We start from the raw sequence: 23,706 nt of genomic DNA on the forward strand, positions 1-23,706 counted from the left end.
TTATGAACTCCACCCCTAATTCTGAATTCAATCCTCATTTTCGCTCCTTGGGATTCTTTATGGAGCTCATTTAGCCCAATTCTTCTGAGGATACCTGCAAGACCCGCTCTTTTCTTTCTTTTTCTCCTCATCTTGAGCGGTGAATTGCTCGTTCATGATCATCCTCAACTTGTTCCTGTATTCTTTCACAGGATCAATCCCCAAAAATAAAATCCACATGATCAAGGTTAGAATAAGAAAACAAGGACGAAAGGTCAAGTGAATATTCCTCAGGTATGTCCAAGACCATTTGTTTCTCATTCTTTTCCACTGCATGTTGCAGGTGTGGAAAGGTGGATGGGGGTTTGAACTCTTCTTCCATTGATTCACACTCAATCACACCCTCATTTTCGATCATCTCGGTTGAAGTAGAGTCATCTTGAACAGTGAAAAGCTCTCTCTATAGATGCGCATCCTCTTGGGTAGGCTCATTCTCACAGGGTATCTCCTTCATATATTCACCATCACAACGTAATGAGCTTCCTGACAGTGTACTTACCAATTGACTCACTTGCATTGTTAGGTTGTTAATGGCTTCATCATCTTGTGTAAATCTCTCTACCGGCTTATTTATGAACTTATACACAAGCTCTTCCAAACTATCTTTTTCCCCTTGAGGTGGTTGTCTCACTTCACTTCCATTCAAGTTATAATAACTGTATTTATCCCAACCAGAGTCAAGATTGTGCCCATATGAATCCTCATACTTGTACGGACTAGAAACAAAGTGAGACTGTTCAAAATACAAACCATAGGAAGAATACATACCTGCTTGACAGTCAACTCATAGATGATTTCCACCACATTTAAAACACATAGCAGATTGCTGATAATATTCAGCTGCTAACTCTTCAATCATTTTCTTAGGCTGGTTATACTCCATCTTCACAACATTTAGAGTTCAATATCTACAATATCTTCTCCAACCTTTTAGGTACTACGAAACAATTCTTGAAAAGAAGTTAACTAATAAAGAAAATAAAATAGAAAAGGAAAAAGAAAAGAAAAAAAACTAAAACCAAATTCCTGAATTAGCACTACAAACTATTTCAAACACTATTGAATACCAATACCCGACAATGACACCAAAATTTGACGAGCTAAAAACACAACACAGAATTATGCTCGCTAGTCAAATATAGTATAGAAAACATCGTATCCACATGGATTGGATTTAAACAGTATTTTCGTAACTTATAGTTTTAATTTCTATCCAAGATGGTCAACAATTTATAGTTGTGTGAATTAAAACTAAATTTACTAAAAGTCTAAACTATTGGCTAATAACAATCGCAACAAGAGTAAACAAAGAAGATATCAATGGGAGAAAATAAGGGTTGATTGGATAGATACAAGATACTTGTTTGGGAATTAATTCTAGTTACTTCACTCTATGGTTCAAGTGAGGCTCTCAAATTCACTGTATTATTAGTTCGAATGTTCAGTCAAAACTCCTCTCTCGATGAAGTCTCAACCTCACAATATAAACTAATTTAAGCTTAGTGAAGATATACAAGAATTCATTGCGGGTTAATATTTAGGAGAACCTCTTTTTGATTATTCTCCTAACTAGGTCTAAACAATAATTCAACTAGCTTCTTTCGATTACTAAGATGAATCAACGAATTCAACCAACAAGATAATGCGAAACATCACAAATTATGCCTCTTTCGATTACATAAACATGTGAATATATATGAAATAATAAAAACACCCAAAATGATTCAATACATAAAACTAGAGTTAATATCCACAAACAATTCTCAAAACACTAAATCCATCAATCCCTAAGGAAGAATTACTCCATAGACATGGAGTAATTCATCACAATTAAGTTTAAAGTAAAGAAACATATAAAACAATCTAAACCCTTGTCTTGACTTGGGATTGAATGATGGAATCCTTGTGCTCTTGCTTCTCCCTCTTCTCCCTAGCATCCTTAGGTCTAAATTATGTCAAAAGTCCTGAAAATACCATTTTTCTATTTATATATACCAAGTAGGGTCGGGCCCAAACAAATACACCTTCTCCTACGTGAAAAAGGATACTTTTTCCGGAGTTGGACGTACGCGGCCGCGCACCTGGAAGTGTGCCCGCACACTTTTCACACTGTTCTGCCACATATGTGCGGTCAGTGCGCGGCCACAGACGTGCCGTGCACGTTTCACTCTGTTCTGTTTGGTATTAGAAAATACATAAAACATGAAAGCTGTAGCCATGTGAATTATATTTCTAAAAATATATTGTGGAGCCCAAATGGAGTTCCGAGCGAAAGGTTATGTGCATTTTACTAGACACTATGCAATATGCCTGCTCGATTTCTCGTTTCGTTCCACTATCATCCGTTGATCCCCGAACTCGATCCCATCTTAATCCCTTGGGATTTAAATCAGACGTCAAAGCTCCAAATCACTTGAATTCATTCCATAACATCAGCTAAGAATTACTCCTACAAAGCATAAAACACATAATTAGTGCAAAACAGTAGCGATTAAAGCTCAAACTCAACTAAAGTGCAGGAAATTGGAATGTAATAACCGACTAAAACATGAGATTATAACCTACCATCACTGGAAAACAAGACAATAATAAAAAAAGTAAATGAAAGAAAACTCCAAGGTCTGCGAACGACATAACAGCTACCTCATAGTTTCCTCAACTGGTACCGGTGTGAACTCTAGTAATCACGGCACCCGGGAGTACCTGGATCCGCATATAAAGTACAGAGTGTAGTATGAGTACAACCGACCCCATGTACTCAATAATTAAGAAACTTAACCTTGAGTTGAAAGTAGTGACGAGTTCGAAAGAAATAGTTAGTGACCAATATCAATAATTTGTAACTATTCAAGATATAAAGGAAAAAGTGTGAGTAAGTAACCAAATGATATCATATTCAGCTCGTTCACATTACATGTATTTAGACATGCTTCCAAGTATGACAGTTAAACCCCAACACAAATAAAAAATTTCATTTACCAACTAACATGAGGAAAGTACATCTCTATGCCTACATGTCAAATATACAAATCAGATCAATATCACAATGAAACTATCAAGAATAACCGCACTCAGCATGCTCATAGTGCCTGGCACAATACCCCGCACCATCACAAAACTACACTCAGCACTGTACGGGTGCCTAGCATAAATGCCCCTCACAAAAGCATGTGTATATATATATCACTATGCATGCGCTCAATATAATATCAGATTCCAGAGGGGCGACTCAATATGACCTATTGCGACGTGCAATTTGATCCATATAACAATCTGTAGCGGTGTGCAACTCGATCCAAATATCACTCCGCTGCAGTGCAACTCGATCCAAATATCACTCCATTACGATGTTCAACCCGATCCAAATATCACTCACAACACGGCTCTATGGCCCACATAAGTCATCAACCTCTCAAGTCTCAAGGGCTCAAAATCTCATAGCACTCAGCCCAAACAATATCACATATGGAGAACAACAATAGCATGTGATGTAACAAGCAAATAATGTACAACGATTGAGATATGACATGCAAATGAAGAATCATGACTGAGTATATAGCTATAGTTAAGGCAACAACTCAAAACAACAGGAATAGCCTCATTATGTCTCAACCAAATAGGCACATTGCCTAAAGATGATTTCTAACATGAATCATAGCTCAAAAAATCAAACGAGTCGAGAAAACACGGATATAACAAGGCATGATAGCGAAACAAGTCTAGTAATAGTCTAAAGTCCACTCGGATCATGAATACTCCACTGCACGCCCGCCACCTAGCATGTCTGTAACTCCAACACATCTTATATAACATAGTTTCCACAGATAATTACCCTAAAATCCAAGTTTAGATAAATCACTTACCTCAAAATGCGCAAATAAATACTCCAAAAAGCCTATCCCACATGAATCCGACTCTGAGCAACTCGAATCTAGTCAAAACAGCTTAATATAATCCATAGAAGCCATAGGAAGCAATTCAAACAATAAAGCTAAGGTCTTTATCAAGTTAGGCAAAGTCAACCCAAAAAGTCAACTCTAGTCTTGCACCCCGAAACCCGACGAATCTCACAAATTCCGAACACCCATTCTGATACGAGTCCAAATATATGTGTTTCATCCAATTCCATCCATAAATCGACCCTCAAATCATCAAATCTCACTCTCCAATAACATAGTCTAAAATCCCCAAATTTCATCTTAAATTCACATAAACTAGATGTAATAATCTATGGGTAATCAATATCTATCATCAAAATTGAATAACTTCATACCTTTCATATTGTGGTGAAAACCCTCCCAAAAATCACTGTTAGTCGAGCTCCAGAACTCCCAAAATGAGAAAATAATCAAACCTTTCGATTATAAAAGTATGTCAGTGATTCTGCATATGTGGTCACTAACCTGCATTTGCGGTGAAAACATCACATCTGCGATTCCGCTCTCAGCCTACGATCTCCCACATTTGCAGCCTCAACCTCGCACTTGCAGACCTGCTTCTGGGGAAACCTCATCGCAGAAGCGCTTCCACTTCTAGGGGAAGTCCGTTGCATCTGCAGACCCAGCACAACCTGCCTAACTTCACTTCTACGACTTCATGTACGCATTTGCGGACCCGCACCTATGGCCAGCCCTTCGCAAGTGCGAAAGAACTAGAAATCAAAAAACAATAACAATGTTCAAAGTCCAAAAATGAGTCTGATAACCACCCGAAGCACACCCGGGGCTCCCGAGACCCATCCAATCATTCTAAGCAATCCCAAAACATAACACGAACCCACTTGAATCCTCAAATCATATCGAACAACATCCAAATAGCGAATCACACTATTATTCAAGCCTAAGGAACTAACGAGCATCCAATTTCCCAAACTCACGCCGAATCACATCAAACCAACCCAGAATGACCTTAAATTTTGCATACAAGTCCCAAATGACACAACGGTCCTATTCCAACTCCTGGAACCAAAATCTGAACCCGGTATTAACAAAGTCAACTCGTGATCAAACCTATTAACCTTCCAAACCTTCAACTTTTTAACTTTTGCAAAAAAGCACCAAACCAACGTACGGACCTCCAAATCAAAATTTGGAAATACGCCTAAGTCCAAAATCACCATAGGAATCTACTACAATCATCAAAACACCATTTGGAGTCGTCTACAGAAAGTCAAACTCCGGTCAACTCTTATAACTTAAGCTTCCAACCTTGGGACTAAGTGTCCCAATTCACTCCAAAACCTCCTCGAAACCAATCCAACCTCCCTGGCAAGTCATATAACCACAAAGAACATAGAAGAGGCAATAAATAGGGGAATGGGGCAACGATACACAAAAACTACCGGCCGGGTCCTTACATCCCCCTCCTCTTCAACAAACGTTCGTCCTCGAAATTGTCTAGAATTACACCTGGAGTCTCAAAAAGATGCGGATATCTTCTCAACATCTCCTGCTCAGTCACCCAAATAGCCTCCTCGACTGGCTGAACTCTTCAATGAACCTTCACCGATACAATATTCTTCAACCTCAACTTTCGAACATGACGATCCAAAATAACCACCGGCTCCATATCATAGGTCAAATCTCCATTTACCTGCACCGTGTTGAAGTCCAAAACATGCGACGAATCCCCATAATGCTTCCGGAGCATAGATACATGAAGCACTAGGTTAAGTACAAATATACTAGGTGGAAAAGCAAGTCTGTAGGCCACTTCTCCAACTCTCTCAAACAACCTCAAAAGGGCCAATATACCTAGGGCTCAACTTGCCCTTCTTCCCGAATCTCATCACACCCTTCATGGGTGAAACTCTGAGTAGAAAATTTTCACCTACCATATACGCAACATAACAAGCCTTCCTATCAACATACCTCTTCTGCCTGGTCTGTGCTATACGAAGCCGCTTCTGGATCAACTTTACCTTCTCCAAAGCATCACTGACCAAATCAATGTCTAACAACCTAGCCTCCCTAAGCACAAACCCAGCAACCGGAGAACGCCATTGCCTCCCATAGAAGGCCTCATAAGGAGCCATCTGGATACTCAAAGGATAGCTGTTGTTGTGGGCAAACTCTGATAACAACAGAAACTGGTCCCACGAACCCCTAAAATCAATAACACAGGCACATAACATGTCCTCCAAAATCTGCATAGCGCGCTCAGATTGCCCATCTGTCTGGGGATGAAACGTTGTACTCAACTCGACCTTGTACCTAACTCTCACTTCACTGCCCTCCATAATTGTGATATGAACTAAGTGCATCGATCCAAGATAATATACACGGGTACACTATGAAGGCAAACAATCGCATGAATGTAAATTCGCGCCAGCTGCTCTAAACAGTAGGTAGTCATGACTAGAATAAAGTATGTAGATTTGATCAGTCTGTCCACAATAACCCACTCTGCATCAAATCTCCTCAAGGTCCGTGGAAGTCCAAGTACAAAATCCATAGTGATATCCTCCCACTTCCACTCTGAAATATCAATCCTTAGAAGCAAACCATTGGGTCGCTGATGCTTGTACTTCACCTATTAACAGTTCAGGCACCGAGCAACATACTCAACAACAACCTTCTTCATCCTCCGCCACAAATAATGCTACCTCAAGTCTTGGTACATCTTGGCGCAACTCGAATGAATGGAATACTGTGAACTATGGGTCTTCTCAAGTTTCAACTCATGCAACCCATCCACATTCAGAATATAGATCCGGCCCTGCATCCTCAATAATCTATCATCACCAATAGTAACCTCCTTAGCATCAGCGTGCTGCATCGTATCCTTCAGGACAAGTAAGTGGGGATCATCATAATGACGTGCCCTGATGCGTTCAAACAAAGAAGACCGTGAAACACGCAAGCAAAAACCCGGCTATGCTCCAAAATATCCAAACTCACAACCCTATTGGCTAAAGCCTGAACATCCAATGCTAACGGTCTCTCCCTAACTGGATTATAAGGAAGGCTCCCCATGCTCTCAGCCTTCCTACTCAAAGCATCGGCTAGCACATTGGCCTTCCTCGGGTGACAAAGAATGGTGATATCATAAACCCTTAGTAGCTCTAACTACCTATGTTGCCTCAAGTTCAGATCCTTTTGCTTTAATAAATGATGTAGACTCATGCAATCCGTGAAAACCTTACAAGACACACCGTGGAGATAGTGCCTCCAAATCTTCAGCACGTGAACAATGGATGCCAACTCCAAATTATGTACATGGTAGTTCTTTAATACACGTCTAATGCCAATCTGTGAAGCATCACAATAAAGTATATAAGAACCCGATCCCAAAGGCAAAACCAGAACCAGAGTTATAGTCAAGGCCTTTGAAAGCTCTCATCACACTCATCATACCACCTGAATGGGGCATCCTTCTGCGTCAATCTAGTCAATGGGGCTGCTACGGATGAAAATCCCTCCATAAAACGATGACGATACCCATCCAAACCAAGGAAACACTGGATCTTAGGTCAAGGCCCTACTGGAATAAATAAGAGACTGAACGAGTAATTAATAGTGTAATAATATTAACAATCGAAATGAAACAAGTAATAGATATACCAACATTAACTGCACTGAACTAAGACAAATAATGCATCACGGAAGGACAACAAGAATGTTATGCCAGGAAAACTAAGCAACCAAAACATAAGCGAAGTAATAGAAAATTATCAGCAAGAGTCACTACCGATGTACTGCCTCGTAGTCTTAAATCACAAATCAATTCATAATCTTTCTTTATATCATCGCGGGAGCCTTGCATTTAGTTTTGAAAATCATATTCCCGAAATTGCTTCTCACATTTTAGCCCACCTTATCACATCGTGTGGCTTCTAGTAGTTCCCCTACTAGCAACGTGCGTATCAAGCCCACCTTATCTCACTGCATGTGTATCAACCCCAAATCCTTATACCACCACATGCGTATTAATATCACAACGTATCATAAATCGTACCTCAAGTGCCCAATATTACAACCTTCCAAATAAATCAACAATAACGGTGTTTTAACAATAAATAGCCCATGGCTCGCCCACAATGTACACAAGAGTCTCAACAATAACAACCGGAAGTGAATAACTCAACAAGAATAGTATTTCACAACTTTACAACTTTGCCTCAATGTAAATCACGACCTTTATAACTCGGTACCAATTTCAACAACAAGATATTCAATAATTAACAACTTCAAGTAAAGAACTCAACGGTTAAATAATGAATAAAGAATAGAGGGAACGAGAACTTCAACTAAACATGTAGAGCAATTAACAAGTAAGAGATAAGACAAGTAAAGCACATGAAGATAGACTATTGATGATGGATATAACATGTTATGATAACTCAATCAAAGGCATGAAAGGAATCTACAAAGCTAAAACCGGGAAATTACCACATTTAGCTTGTGTACACACTCATCACCTTGCATACACGACTTTCACATATCACAATTAAGGCAAACCAACACCAATCATAAGGGGTAATTCCCCCCCACAAAGTTAGGCAAGACACTTACCTCAAAACAAGCCAACTCAATCCACCAGTAGGCTTTTACCTCAATTATCCAACTTTGAACGGCTCGAATCTAGCCAAAACAACTTCATACCATAAATATAAACTATAGGAAACTATTTCAAACAATAAAGTTATGATCTTTACAAAGAAACAAAAAGTCAACACAAAAGGCCAACCCGGGTCCGCGTCTCCAAACCAGACCAAAATAACAAAATCTGAACACCCATTCGATAACGAGTCCAACCATACAAGAATTACTCAAATCTGACCTAAAATTGCCTTTCAAATCCCCAAAATTTGGCTAAAAAAAAGTTCTCATAATTGTTCCCCAAATTTCCAACTCGAAAGGCATTAATGGATTCGTGTATTATAGTCAAAACCGGGTTAGAATCACTTACCCTAATGATTTTCTTGAAAAACTCTCAAACAATCGCCACAAATCGAGCACTCTAGGTCCAAAAATGAAAATGAGATCAAACCCACGAAAAATCCCTATTTTTGCCCAGCGATTATGCTTATGCGGGCATGGGATCGTATCTGCGACGCCGCACCTACAGAAAAACCATTGCAGGTGCGGTTCCAAATTAAGCCCAAAAGGCTCGCACATGCGGAGCCCTTAGTGCTTCTCTAGAGATATCGATCGCACCTGCGGTCCAGCCCATGGCCCTTTGCAAAATTCCGCTTCTACGGAATCATAGTCTGCGCCTGCGAGCTATTGACCGCATTTGCGGTCCTAGATGGTGTCACGACCCAACTGGAGGGTCATGACTAGCACCCGGGCCATACTTGCCGAGCACCAACGTACATTTTATCTAACCTTCCTTATTATCTTTAAGGGCCGACAAGATCAATATAAATGGTAGACATGGATCATGAACATCCAACAATGAAAGATAATGTCATGAACATACATAACATGGGCGACAAGACTGTCAAGAAACTATATATAAGGTACGAGCTACCATGAGTCGACACCTGTCTATGAGCCTCTAAAAGAACATAAGTGCTACAACATTGCCGGAACAGGGCCCCGACATACCCATAAGGTCTATAACAAAAATGCATACCAAGACCACGGCAAGTCCGGAGAAAGGATCTTGCCAATAACGCTGAACCGGATAGCCTACTGTGATGGGGGAGCTGCGTCTACCCGTCTATCAGGACCTGCAGCACGACATGCAGTGTCCACAAATAAAAAGGACGTCAGTACGAATAAAGTACTGAGTATGTAAGGCAGAATAGCATAAGTAAGAACAATAATGTAAACAGTGATAGGGAATATAAAACCTGTGACATCTGGGTACCTCTGAGGGCTACTGACATGAAATACATGATACATACATATATATACATAAACTTTTAAAACATACGCCTCTGTGGGCATCACCATCATCATATCGTACCCGGCCATAATAGGCTCGGTAAAAACGTACCCGGCCATCATAGGGCTCGGTAGAATCGTACCCGGCCACGTGGAGCTCGGTAAAACCCAACTGATCAGTGGTTGCACAATAGGTGCCATACCCGGCCGACTATAGCGCGGCTCGGTAGAGTAAAATAGATACATATATATGATGCATGCTGGACTCGTTGGAATCATAATTTGAACCTTTCGGAGTGACGTAAGGTCGGTATCCTTCGTACACGTTATTAGGATTAACTCTTCATCAAGAATCTTATAAGAATCAGGAACTACCAACAACATTGATAATATAAGAATAAGAGAAGTAACATCAATATCAATCGTTTCATAAGAAGGGCAGCAATGTAAGTACTGCTAGCTTCTAAGAGTAGAGTATCTTTGGGAGCTCGTTCATTACATTATGTACAATTGGAGTCGTGCAAAAGAATGAAGGGGATAGCCTCACATACCTTGTATATACTGCCCAACCTCAAGCTATGCAAATATCACGACTCCTTAGTCTACAATAAGACAAATGACACTATCATTATCGTTTAAGCGTCGTAACTATTATGTATCGACCACAACCTATTTTACGATGAAACGGACAGCACCTCCCCTATTTATATGACTTCCCACAAGTCAATACAATCACCAAACAGCCCAAACAACATCATTAATAATCATATTGAGCCTCCAAAACAGTCCACCAACCAACAACATTACTACCAAGCTTTTCGATATATATTTCACAAGTTCTAGCTTCAACGACTTAGCTGCAACTTGGATAATCTTAAATATATATAGAGTAAGAGGTTCCTCACCTTTAAACAGAAAGAACAACTCCAATTTGACCTTAATTTTCCACGAAATATCCCTTCAATTCTGCCACAAGAACAAGGAAGCGAAACTAGCAATTAATTCGGGTTTTTCGGCACTAGAATTACTTTAGAAGACTTGAAATCACCTAGGGTTGATATTAAAAACTTGAAGGTGTATTTACAGAACATAAAGCACTTAAAACAACCTCCCACACGAGCTGGAACAACACAAAAATCAGCAACAACAAGAAAAACAAGAAACTTACTAGCACCACGGGATTCCCGATATTTGATTTGTGTTGTTTGCCCTTTGTTTGGGTCTTGGATCATGAGAGAACCTTGAGAGAATGTTTTTAGGGTTATAAGGTCTGAATATACTGAAAAATAATGACTTAAAACGGGGTTGAGTTATCTTATATATGTCCAAATGTCTTAAACCGCCTTTGTGGGCCCCATAGAGAGCAGCTTGGCGCACTCTCGCGAAAACGCGAATATCTCTCTATTCCGAGATCGTATCGACGAACGGTTTAATGCGTTGGAAACTAGACTCATAGATCTTCAATTTGATAGGTAGATCACCCCATAATTCCAAGCACATTGGGAGTAAAATGCAGTAACATTTGACCTAAAGTTTAAGTAAAATTATAAACCTAAGTTGCGACAACTTTTATCGACTTTTATTTCATAACTCGCTTGACTTCAAGACTTATGATGCGGATATTATATGATTCAAATACATTAAAACAAGACCTCTTGGGACAGTTAATCACCTCTAGTGTTATCCGAAAATACGGGTTACAACATCCTTGATTAGCTTAACTTCAAATACTTGTTAACCACTCTTATACACCCTTGTATCGTTTAAGACCAATAGGATTAACTTATTATCATCTCAAAGATAATCTCTTCTTGGATTTACGTCGACTACTTTACGGCGTGATCTATGATATGCGAATTTGGGTTGTAACATCCTCTCCCCCTTAGGAACATTCGTCCTCGAATGTAAGGGTTTATGGGGTGTCTAACTCATCGTGGATTCCGACGGAGATTTCCGGCTGTGTTTCCCTTATAAAATGGACACTAGCCAAACTTGCAAGCAGTTAAACCCAACCTATGGCCATACAAGACTATACAAAGCATTATGGATATGTACATTATCTGCATATCACCATTTTGTATTAAAAAAAGAGTATTCACAAGCTATTGCTTATCTCATAGAGCCGTTTCACCTTATAATGCATCCTTCTTTCCCCCGGCATCCTCGTTATCTTCACTCTGGAATAGGTAAGGGTATTTAGACTTCATCTCCTCTTCTGCTTCCCATGTCATTTCTTCTATATTCTTGTTCCTCCATAATACTTTCACGGAAGCTACATCCTTTGTTCTCAGCTTGCGGACTTGTCGATCTAATATAGCCACTGGCAGTTCATCATATGATAGATCCTTTGTAACTTGTACATCTTTGATAGGGACGACCCGAGAAGGGTCTCCAATACATTTCCTCAACATAGATACATGGAATACCGGGTGGACAAATTCCAATTCAGATGGCAATTCTAACTCGTAAGCAACCTGTCCAATTCGTCGAAGAATTTTGTACGGCCCAATATACCGTGGACTCAACTTACCCTTCTTCCCAAAACGCATAACACCCTTCATCGGCGAGATCTTCAGGAAAACCCAATCACCAACCTCAAATTCCAGATCACGACGTCGGACGTCGGAATAAGACTTTTTCCTGCTTTGTGCCGTCCTCAGTCGCTCTTGTATCACTTTCAACTTCTCAATGGCTTGGTGAATCAAATCTGGCCCATATAATTCTGTCTCACCAACTTCGAACCATCCAACTGGTGATCTACATCTCCTCCCGTACAGTGCCTCATACGGGGCCATTTTAATACTGTAATGATAGCTATTATTGTAGGCAAATTCTATAAGTGCCAGATAGTCATCCCAATTCCCCTTGAAATCTAGAACACATGCTCGTAGCATATCTTCAAGCATCTGGATGGTACGTTCAGCCTGTCCGTCAGTCTGCGGATGGAATGCAGTGCTGAGATTTACTTGTGTGCCTAAACCCTTCTGAAAAGACCTCCAAAAGTTAGCCGTAAATTGAGCTCCTCGGTCGGATATAATAGATACCGGCACACCATGAAGCCTAACAATCTCCTTGATATACAACTTCGCATAATCTTCAGCCGTGTAAGTTGTCTTAACTGGTAGAAAATGGGCAGATTTTGTAAGTCGATCAACTATCACCCAGATGGAGTCAAACTTATGATAAGAGCGAGGTAATCCAATAATGAAGTCCATATTAATCACCTCCCATTTCCAGGTCGGAATCTCTATATTCTGAATCAATCCACTAGGTTTCTGATGCTCGATCTTTACTTGTTGACAATTAGGACACTGGGCTACAAATTTTGCAATAGACTTCTTCATGTTATCCCACCAATATTGCTCCTTAACGTCATGATACATCTTTGTCGAGCCAGGATGGATAGAATATCGGGACTGGTGAATCTCAATCATAATCTTCTCTCGCAACCCTGCCACACTGGGTACACATAATCGGCCCTGGTATCTCAGTGTCCCATCTCCTCCGATCTTGAAAGCTGTAATCTTACACTGCTGAATTCCCTCTCTCAATCTTACTAAGGTAGGATCTTCATATTGCCGTGCTTTTACCTCGGCTACCAAAGATGATTCTGCTGTATTCTGTACAGTAACACCTCTGTCATCAGAGTCCAACAATCTGATTCTCATATTGGCCAGCTGGTGAAGCTCTTTGGTCAACCCTTGTCTATCTGCCTCAATATGTATTAAGCTTCCCATTGACTTACGGCTGAGAGCGTCTGCCATAACATTGGCTTTACCGGGATGGTACAATATCTCGACGTCGTAGTTTTTCAGTAATTCAAGCCACCTACGCTGCCTCAAATTCAACTCCTTCTGCTTGAAGATGTATTGTAAACTCTTGTGATCTGTGTAGATGTCAACATGGACGCCGTATAAGTAGTGCCGCCATATCTTCAAAGCATATATTACTGCAGCCAATTCCAAATCATGAGTCGGGTAATTCTTTTCATGCTTCTTTAATTGTCTTGATGCATAAGCAATCACCTTCCCACGTTGCATCAATACGCACCCCAAACCTATACCTGAGGCATCACAATATACCACATAACCTTCTGTTCCTTCTGGGAGAGTGAGCATTGGCGCGGATGTCAATCGATTCTTTAGCTCCTGAAAACTATGTTCACAAGCATCAGACCACTTGAACTTGGTAGTTTTCTATGTTAACTTAGTCAATGGTGCTGATATAGAGGAAAACCCTTCTACAAACCGCCTATAATATCCTGTTAGCCCCAGGAAGCTGCGAACTTCTGACGGTGTTGTAGGTCTCGGCCAATTCTTCACTGCATCGATCTTCTGAGTGTTGACACTAATACCCTCATCAGATATCACATGGCCAAGGAATGCTACTGAGTTCAGCAAGAATTCACATTTAGAGAGCTTAGCATATAACTTATGATCCTGAAGGGTCTGGGCATAAGCCTGAATACGGGAAATATCCATGCCCTCTACCAAGGAGGCTGTTGTGCACTCATTTATCAGATGTGGTCACCCTATCACTCATCTCGGCCACCATATGGGGAGTATACCTTGATAAAGAATCAAACTATATACTATACTCTCATGCACTCATATTACCCTGTCGAAGGTTCAAGAACTTATCAGCTCTAGCTCATCGTATCTCAGCTGGTAAGTAGTGATGAAGAAAGGCCTCAGAAAATTCCTTCCACACGGCTGGAGGAGCGTTCGGACCCCTAGATCTCTCCCAACTATCATACCATAAAATCACTAAATCCCATAACCGATAAGAAGCCAACTCTACTGCCTCTGTATCACTAGCATGCATAACACGCAATGTACAATGAACCTGATCAATAAATGTTTGCGGGTCCTCCTTGGGGCTTGATCCGGTAAACACTGGAGGGTCTAGATTAATAAAATCACGAACTCCTGCACTAACCGGTTTATCAGCAGCACCGGTATTCTGCCTCTGAGCTTGAGCAGCTACTAAGCTACTCAACAACTGCACTGCACTGCGCATATCGTGGTCTGTAGTGCCAGACGGAGGAACTGGATGTACTGGGTGCCTCCTAATATCCTCTGGAGGAGACAGAGAGGTATGAGACGGCATCTCACTCTGAGGCTCACTTTGGCCTGCTATGGCTGGAGGCACCTGAATGTTACCCTCTCCTACAGCTGTATCAAGCCGTTTACTAATCGCTTGCTTCCTAGTCGAAGGCATCGCTAAAAGAAAACAAGGTGAATATTAGATATGAACACTTACGACTCAACTCTACGCACGATCTAGATTCAGGAAGAAGGTAACAACCCTAGATGTCACGTAGCCTCCTGATTATAAATGTGGCGCGCTACACATCCATAATCAAAACTCTACTAGACACGGCTCATAGACAACCCCTAGGACAGACTTGCTCTGATACCAAGTTTGTCACGACCCAACTGGAGGGTCATGACTAGCACCCGGGCCATACTTGCCGAGCACCAACGTACATTTTATCTAACCTTCCTTATTATCTTTAAGGGCCGACAAGATCAATATAAATGGTAGACATGGATCATGAACATCCAACAATGAAAGATAATGTCATGAACATACATAACATGGGCGACAAGACTGTCAAGAAACTATATATAAGGTACGAGCTACCATGAGTCGACACCTGTCTATGAGCCTCTAAAAGAACATAAGTGCTACAACATTGCCGGAACAGGGCCCCGACATACCCATAAGGTCTATAACAAAAATGCATACCAAGACCACGGCAAGTCCGGAGAAAGGATCTTGCCAATAACGCTGAACCGGATAGCCTACTGTGATGGGGGAGCTGCGTCTACCCGTCTATCAGGACCTGCAGCACGACATGCAGCGTCCACAAATAAAAAGGACGTCAGTACGAATAAAGTACTGAGTATGTAAGGCAGAATAGCATAAGTAAGAACAATAATGTAAACAGTGATAGGGAATATAAAACCTGTGACATCTGGGTACCTCTGAGGGCTACTGACATGAAATACATGATACATACATATATATACATAAACTTTTAAAACATACGCCTCTGTGGGCATCACCATCATCATATCGTACCCGGCCATAATAGGCTCGGTAAAAACGTACCCGGCCATCATAGGGCTCGGTAGAATCGTACCCGGCCATGTGGAGCTCGGTAAAACCCAACTGATCAGTGGTTGCACAATAGGTGCCATACCCGGCCGACTATAGCGCGGCTCGGTAGAGTAAAATAGATACATATATATGATGCATGCTGGACTCGTTGGAATCATAATTTGAACCTTTCGGAGTGACGTAAGGTCGGTATCCTTCGTACACGTTATTAGGATTAACTCTTCATCAAGAATCTTATAAGAATCAGGAACTACCAACAACATTGATAATATAAGAATAAGAGAAGTAACATCAATATCAATCGTTTCATAAGAAGGGCAGCAATGTAAGTACTGCTAGCTTCTAAGAGTAGAGTATCTTTGGGAGCTCGTTCATTACATTATGTACAATTGGAGTCGTGCAAAAGAATGAAGGGGATAGCCTCACATACCTTGTATATACTGCCCAACCTCAAGCTATGCAAATATCACGACTCCTTAGTCTACAATAAGACAAATGACACTATCATTATCGTTTAAGCGTCGTAACTATTATGTATCGACCACAACCTATTTTACGATGAAACGGACAGCACCTCCCCTATTTATATGACTTCCCACAAGTCAATACAATCACCAAACAGCCCAAACAACATCATTAATAATCATATTGAGCCTCCAAAACAGTCCACCAACCAACAACATTACTACCAAGCTTTTCGATATATATTTCACAAGTTCTAGCTTCAACGACTTAGCTGCAACTTGGATAATCTTAAATATATATAGAGTAAGAGGTTCCTCACCTTTAAACAGAAAGAACAACTCCAATTTGACCTTAATTTTCCACGAAATATCCCTTCAATTCTGCCACAAGAACAAGGAAGCGAAACTAGCAATTAATTCGGGTTTTTCGGCACTAGAATTACTTTAGAAGACTTGAAATCACCTAGGGTTGATATTAAAAACTTGAAGGTGTATTTACAGAACATAAAGCACTTAAAACAACCTCCCACACGAGCTGGAACAACACAAAAATCAGCAACAACAAGAAAAACAAGAAACTTACTAGCACCACGGGATTCCCGACATTTGATTTGTGTTGTTTGCCCTTTGTTTGGGTCTTGGATCATGAGAGAACCTTGAGAGAATGTTTTTAGGGTTATAAGGTCTGAATATACTGAAAAATAATGACTTAAAACGGGGTTGAGTTATCTTATATATGTCCAAATGTCTTAAACCGCCTTTGTGGGCCCCATAGAGAGCAGCTTGGCGCACTCTCGCGAAAACGCGAATATCTCTCTATTCCGAGATCGTATCGACGAACGGTTTAATGCGTTGGAAACTAGACTCATAGATCTTCAATTTGATAGGTAGATCACCCCATAATTCCAAGCACATTGGGAGTAAAATGCAGTAACATTTGACCTAAAGTTTAAGTAAAATTATAAACCTAAGTTGCGACAACTTTTATCGACTTTTATTTCATAACTCGCTTGACTTCAAGACTTATGATGCGGATATTATATGATTCAAATACATTAAAACAAGACCTCTTGGGACAGTTAATCACCTCTAGTGTTATCCGAAAATACGGGTTACAACATCCTTGATTAGCTTAACTTCAAATACTTGTTAACCACTCTTATACACCCTTGTATCGTTTAAGACCAATAGGATTAACTTATTATCATCTCAAAGATAATCTCTTCTTGGATTTACGTCGACTACTTTACGGCGTGATCTATGATATGCGAATTTGGGTTGTAACAGATGGGCAAGACCAAAATCGCTTCTGCGCCTCGAGTGCCGCTTCTGCGGTGCCTCACCTGTGGCCTAATGTGCGCAAGTGAGATTGCACCAGACGCATCCCAGCTTCAACAATGCACAAGTTCAACACATAATGAATCACACACGGGCCCCCCGAAACCCATTCCAAATATACCAACTAGTTCTAAAACACATAATGGGCCAACTCGAGGCCAAAAATCACATCAGACAACATCGATTCTACGAATCGCAACCCAATTCAACCCTATTGAAACTATGAACTTCCGTATTCCAAACTAATGCCGATTCATACCAAAACAACTCTGATTGACATCAAATTTTGCACACAATTCAAAAATGACATGACAGACTTATTCCATCTCCAGGAATTAGAATCTGACCCCGATATCAGTAAAGTCAACTCCCGGTCAAACTTTCCAACCTTCCAAGCCTTCAACTTTCTAGCTTTCGCCAATTCAAGCCGAAATGGCCTATGGCCCTCCAAATTAAAAATCCGAACACGCTCCTAAGTCCAAAATCACCATATAGAGCTATTGGAACTATCAAAACTCCATTCTAGAGTCGTCTACACAAAAGTCAAATTACGGTCAACTCTTTCAACTTCAAGCTCCAACTTAGGGACTATATGTCCTATTTCACTCTGGAACTCACCCTAAACCAAAACCAAACACCCCCGACAAGTCACGTAACCATAATACAACATAGAGGAGGCAATAAATAGGGGATCGAGGCTAAAATACTCAAAACAACCGGCCAGGTCGTTACAACACGGGACGGTGCTAAAGAAACCTGAAAAGGCCTCTTAGCTTCTCGATCCTCTCACTCGAGCATGCGAACCTACTCTAAGCGCCTAGAAATCTCAACTAACTGGTCAAAACTGGCATCTGTCTCGGCCTTTCGAGCCAAACTGTAATGTATCCCACAGTTGAGGTCATCAATGAACCTCTTGATCCTCTCTCTCTCTCTCTCTCTCTCTCTCTCTCTCTCTCTCTATGGGATCCAACCATATGGCATGACATGCCAAATCCGAGAATCTTATCTCATACTGAGTCACAATATTATCTTCCTAGCGTAGCTGCTCAAACTCTCCACGCAACTCTTCTCTGCGAGTCCGTGGAATAAACTTCTCTAAGAAGAGAACTGAGAAGTCATGCCATGAAAGTGGAGCGGCATCCACTTGCCTGCATGACTCATAGGCCTGCCATACTCTTTAGGCTACCCCTGTTAGCTGAAAAGTAGTAAATGCAACTCTATTGGTGTCCACAATACCCGTTGTACGAAGAATCCAATGGCACTAATCCAGAAAACCTTGAGCATCCTCTGACTCTTCCCCACTAAACTCGGGATGGTCAAGCCTCTAAAATTGCTCAAAACTCTTCTTCTCCTTGTCACATAGGTGGACCAACCTCGGCCCTAGAAGTAATAACTAGTTGAACTGGTAACACCACTAGTGTCTGATAACCCTGAGTTAGCTTCTTTAGTGTACGGGCGCCAGGAGTCTGGGCTCTTCCCTCAACCTGTGAGGTAGCTGGTGCAACTAGTATCATACCCGCCTGAATCAAGCTTGTGTACACACTCAAAATCTGAGCCAAATTCTCCTGAAGACTAGACATAGTAATAGGCATCGCCGGTGTCTGAGCTGGTCCCTACGGTTCAATAGTATCCAAAACCTCCTCCTCCACTAGAGTAGTTGGTGGCTGCAAAGGTGATGTTCTAGCTGCAGTGTGAGCCCCAACTCGGCCTCTACCTTAGCCCTGGCCTCTTGCGGCTTTGACTGGTGGTACTGGTGCCTGATCAACTGAGCGTGTTCTCACCATCTTTTAGGGAATATAAGAATAGAGGTTCAGACTTTAGAATTAATAAATCCGCACGACAAGAATGCAAGAAAGTGAAGTTTCCTAGTTTGGTAGCCTTTCGAATATAAGTATTGATGTCTCCGTACCGATCGGCAAGACTCTACTAAACTTGTTCATGACTCATGAGACTTATGCAACCTAGCACTTTGATACCATCGTGTCACGACCTAACTCCCACTGGAGTTGCACCGGGCCTAACATTACTTGCTAGGCAAGCCAACAGTTTCAGAACAACAACGAATTCAATAAAGTAGAATTTAATAAACTCAACATCGAAAATATCATGAAATAACTGTGACAACAAAAATAATACTACTACAACCATCCCAATGATCTGGTGTCAACGAGTACAACATTAATAATAGAAATGAATGAAAGAAAACTACAAGGTCTACGAATGAAATAGCAGCTTCCTCATAGTCTCCTCAACTTGTACCGGTGCGAATTCTAGCAATAACCGTGCCAAGAAATACCTATATATGCACATGAAATGCAGAGTGTATTATGAGTACAACCGACCCTATGTACTCAATTAGTAACAAACTTAATCTTGGGCTGAAAGCAGTGACGAGCACAGAAGAAACAGTCAGTGACCAATATCAATAATATATAACATCTCAGGATATAAAAGAAAGAGTATGAGTAAATAACCCAATGATATCATGTTCAACTTGTTGATATTACATGAATTTAGATATGCTTCCAAGTATGATAATTAAATCCCAACAAAAATAAAATATTTCATTTACCAGCTAGCATGAAGAAAGTAAATCTCTATGCCTCCATGTTAAGTATACATCTCAGATCAATATCATCACAATGAAACCATCAAGAATAACCACACTCAGCATGATCATGGTGCCTGCCACATTGCCCCTCACCATCACACACAACTACACTCATCATTGTCTGGGTTCCTGGCATAAATGCCCCTCACTAAAGAATGTATGTGTGTGTGTGTGTGTGTGTGTATATATATATCACTGTGCCTACGCTCACTCTAACATCAGACTCTGGAGGGGCGGACCCTTGCCCAAGCGCTAATCAGTAGTCAATATGACATGTTACAGTGTGCAACCGGATCCAAATAACAATCTGTTTTAGTGTGCAAACGGATCCAAATATCATTCTATTGTGGCATGCGACTGGATCTAAATATCACTATGTTATAGCGTGCAACCCGATCCAAATATTGCTCACAACACGACTCTATGGCCCTCATAAATCATCAACCTCTCAAGTCTCAAGGACTCACAATGTTATGGCACTCGGCGCAAAGAGTATCGCATGTGGAAATCAACAACAACATGTGATGTAACAAACAAATAATGTACAGAGACTGAGATATGACACGCAAATGAAGAATCATCACTGAGTATATATCTACAGTTAAGGCAACAACGCAAAATGTCAAGAATAGCCCCATTATGTCTTAACCAAATAACACACAGCCTAAACATGATTTCTAACATGAATCATATCTCAAATAATCAAACGAGTAGAGAAAACACGGATATGACAAGGATGATAACGAAACAAGTCTGGTAATAGTCTAAACTCCGCTCGGATCATAAATACTCCAGTGCACGCACACACGCCCGTCACTTAGCATGTGCATCATCCCAATACATCTCATATAACATAGTTATCAGGGATATTTATCCCTAGATAAAAATTTAGATATGTTACTTACCTCAAAACGTAAAAGTTAATACACCAAAAAGCCCTTCCCACGCAAATCGGCCTCTAAGAGACTCTAATCTAGTAAAAAAATTAATATCATGAATAGAAGCTATAGGAAGCAATCCCAAATAATAAATTTAAGGTCTTTATCCAATTATGCAAAGTCAACCCTGGACAGCACCCTAGAACCCGATGAAACTCACAAAGTTCGAATACCCATTCCGATACGAGTCTGAATACATGTGCTTCATCCAATTCCATCCACAAATTGACCCTCATATTATCAAATCTCAATCTCCAATAACATATTCTAAAATACCCAAATTGCACCTTAAATTCATATAAGCTAGGTATAATACTCTATGGGTAATCAATATCTATCACTAAAATTTAGTAAAACTCACTTACCTCTTCAATTGGAATGAGAATCCTCCCAAAAATCGCCCTTAGCTGAGCTCCACAACTCCCTAAATGAGGAAATGATCAAACCCTTCGAATATAAAAGCATGTCAGTGATTCCGAATCTACGGCCACTAAACCGCATTTGTGGTACAAACATTGCATATGTGATTCCCCTCTCAGCCTTTGACCTTCCGCATTTGCGGCCTCAACCTCGCACCTGCGGACCCGCTTCTGCGAAAACCTCTTTGCAGAAGCGCTTCTGCTTCTATGGGAAGCCCTTCGCATCTGTGGACCTAGCATAACCTACCTAGCTTCGCTTCTACGGCTCCATGTCCGCATTTGTGGACCCTTATCTAAGGCCATCCCTTCACAGGTGCAAAAGCACAAAAAATTAGAAAACTATAACAATGTTCAAAGTCAAAAAATAAATTTGATAACTATCTGAAACACACCCAGGGCCCTCGGGATCCTGGGACCCCGTCCAACTAATCCCAAAATATAACATAAACCTACTTGTAACCTCAAATCACATAAAACAATATCAAAACCATGAATCGCACTATGATTCAATCCTAAGGAACTAATGAACTTCCAATTTCTAAAACTCATGTCACATTTATATCAAACCAACCCTGAATGACATCAAATTATGCACACAAGTCCCAAATGACACAGCCGTCCTATTCCAACTCCCAAAATCAAAATCCAATCCCGATATCAATAATGTCAACTCCCAGTCAAACCTATCAACCTTTCAAACTTTTAATTTTTCAACTTTGGCCAAAAAGCACCAAACCAACCTACGAACCTTCATATCCAAATCCGAACACAGGCCTATGTTCGAAATCACCATACGAAACTATTGAAATCATCAAATACCATTCCGGCACAAAACTCAAACTCCAGTCAACTCTACTAACTTAAGCTTCTAACCTTAGGACTAAGTATCCCGATTCACTCCAAAATCATTACGAAACCAATCCAACCTCCCCGATAAGTTACATAACCACAAACGAACATAGAGGAGATAATAAGTAGGGGAACGGGGCTACAATACACCAAACTGACAGGCTAGTTTGTTATAATTTTGAACACATATCCGTATCTTTATTTACTATGTTCTTGCGCATCTTATTGGTTATTTCTTAAGCGTATGCATACATCCTTGGAGATGAAGATCTTGATATAGATTGATTTGATTATTTTACATTTGAACATCATAAGCGGATTAATATTGTTATGCATGAGGTATATGTCGTGTGGTTATTATTGTGTTACAAGGTTTATACCATGCGGTTATTATGATATTTATATTATTATGGCATGAGATTTATTTCGTGCAGTTATTATTATGGCACAAAATTTATGTTGTGGGATTATTGTGATATTTATATTATTATGGCAAGTGAATTATCTGTGCAGGTGATATTGACTTTATGATACATGATTTAGCCATATAGAGATTACAAGCTTGGATTTGGATCCGTCTCTCTAAAGTCCAGTAATCACCAATGCTACACTGTGCCTTGAGAGCGTAGGTAGATTTGTACCGGGTATATGAATTTGTACCAGGCATATGGATTTGGGCTGGCTTCATGGATTTTCACGGTTTGTGTTGAGAAGTTGAGACTTGTGTTGATAAATATATGTGTACTGGGTTATGAAGGAAATTTGAGTCTTGAGCATGCATTCACTTTATACACTATCATAAAAACATTCATACATATCATTGATATATGTACATTCATGCATCTTTCACATGTAAGGACTTTTTGGTTGTTTATTGGACACTTGGAGAGTGTCATATTTGATTATTACGTTTAGTCTTTATCATGTTTAGTCTTTATCATGCATTGACACTTAGACACATGTTGGAGCATTCACATAAGTGTTATTTGGAAATTACTATGAAAATAGTTCTTTATCATGCAGAGTCCTTGGTGATCATGTATTAGTAGTTGGTTTAAGGCTATTTGATGCAAGTTGTGTTGATATACG

Source organism: Nicotiana tabacum, chromosome 4 (genome assembly GCF_000715075.1).
Source record: "Nicotiana tabacum cultivar K326 chromosome 4, ASM71507v2, whole genome shotgun sequence".
NCBI lineage: Eukaryota > Viridiplantae > Streptophyta > Magnoliopsida > Solanales > Solanaceae > Nicotiana > Nicotiana tabacum.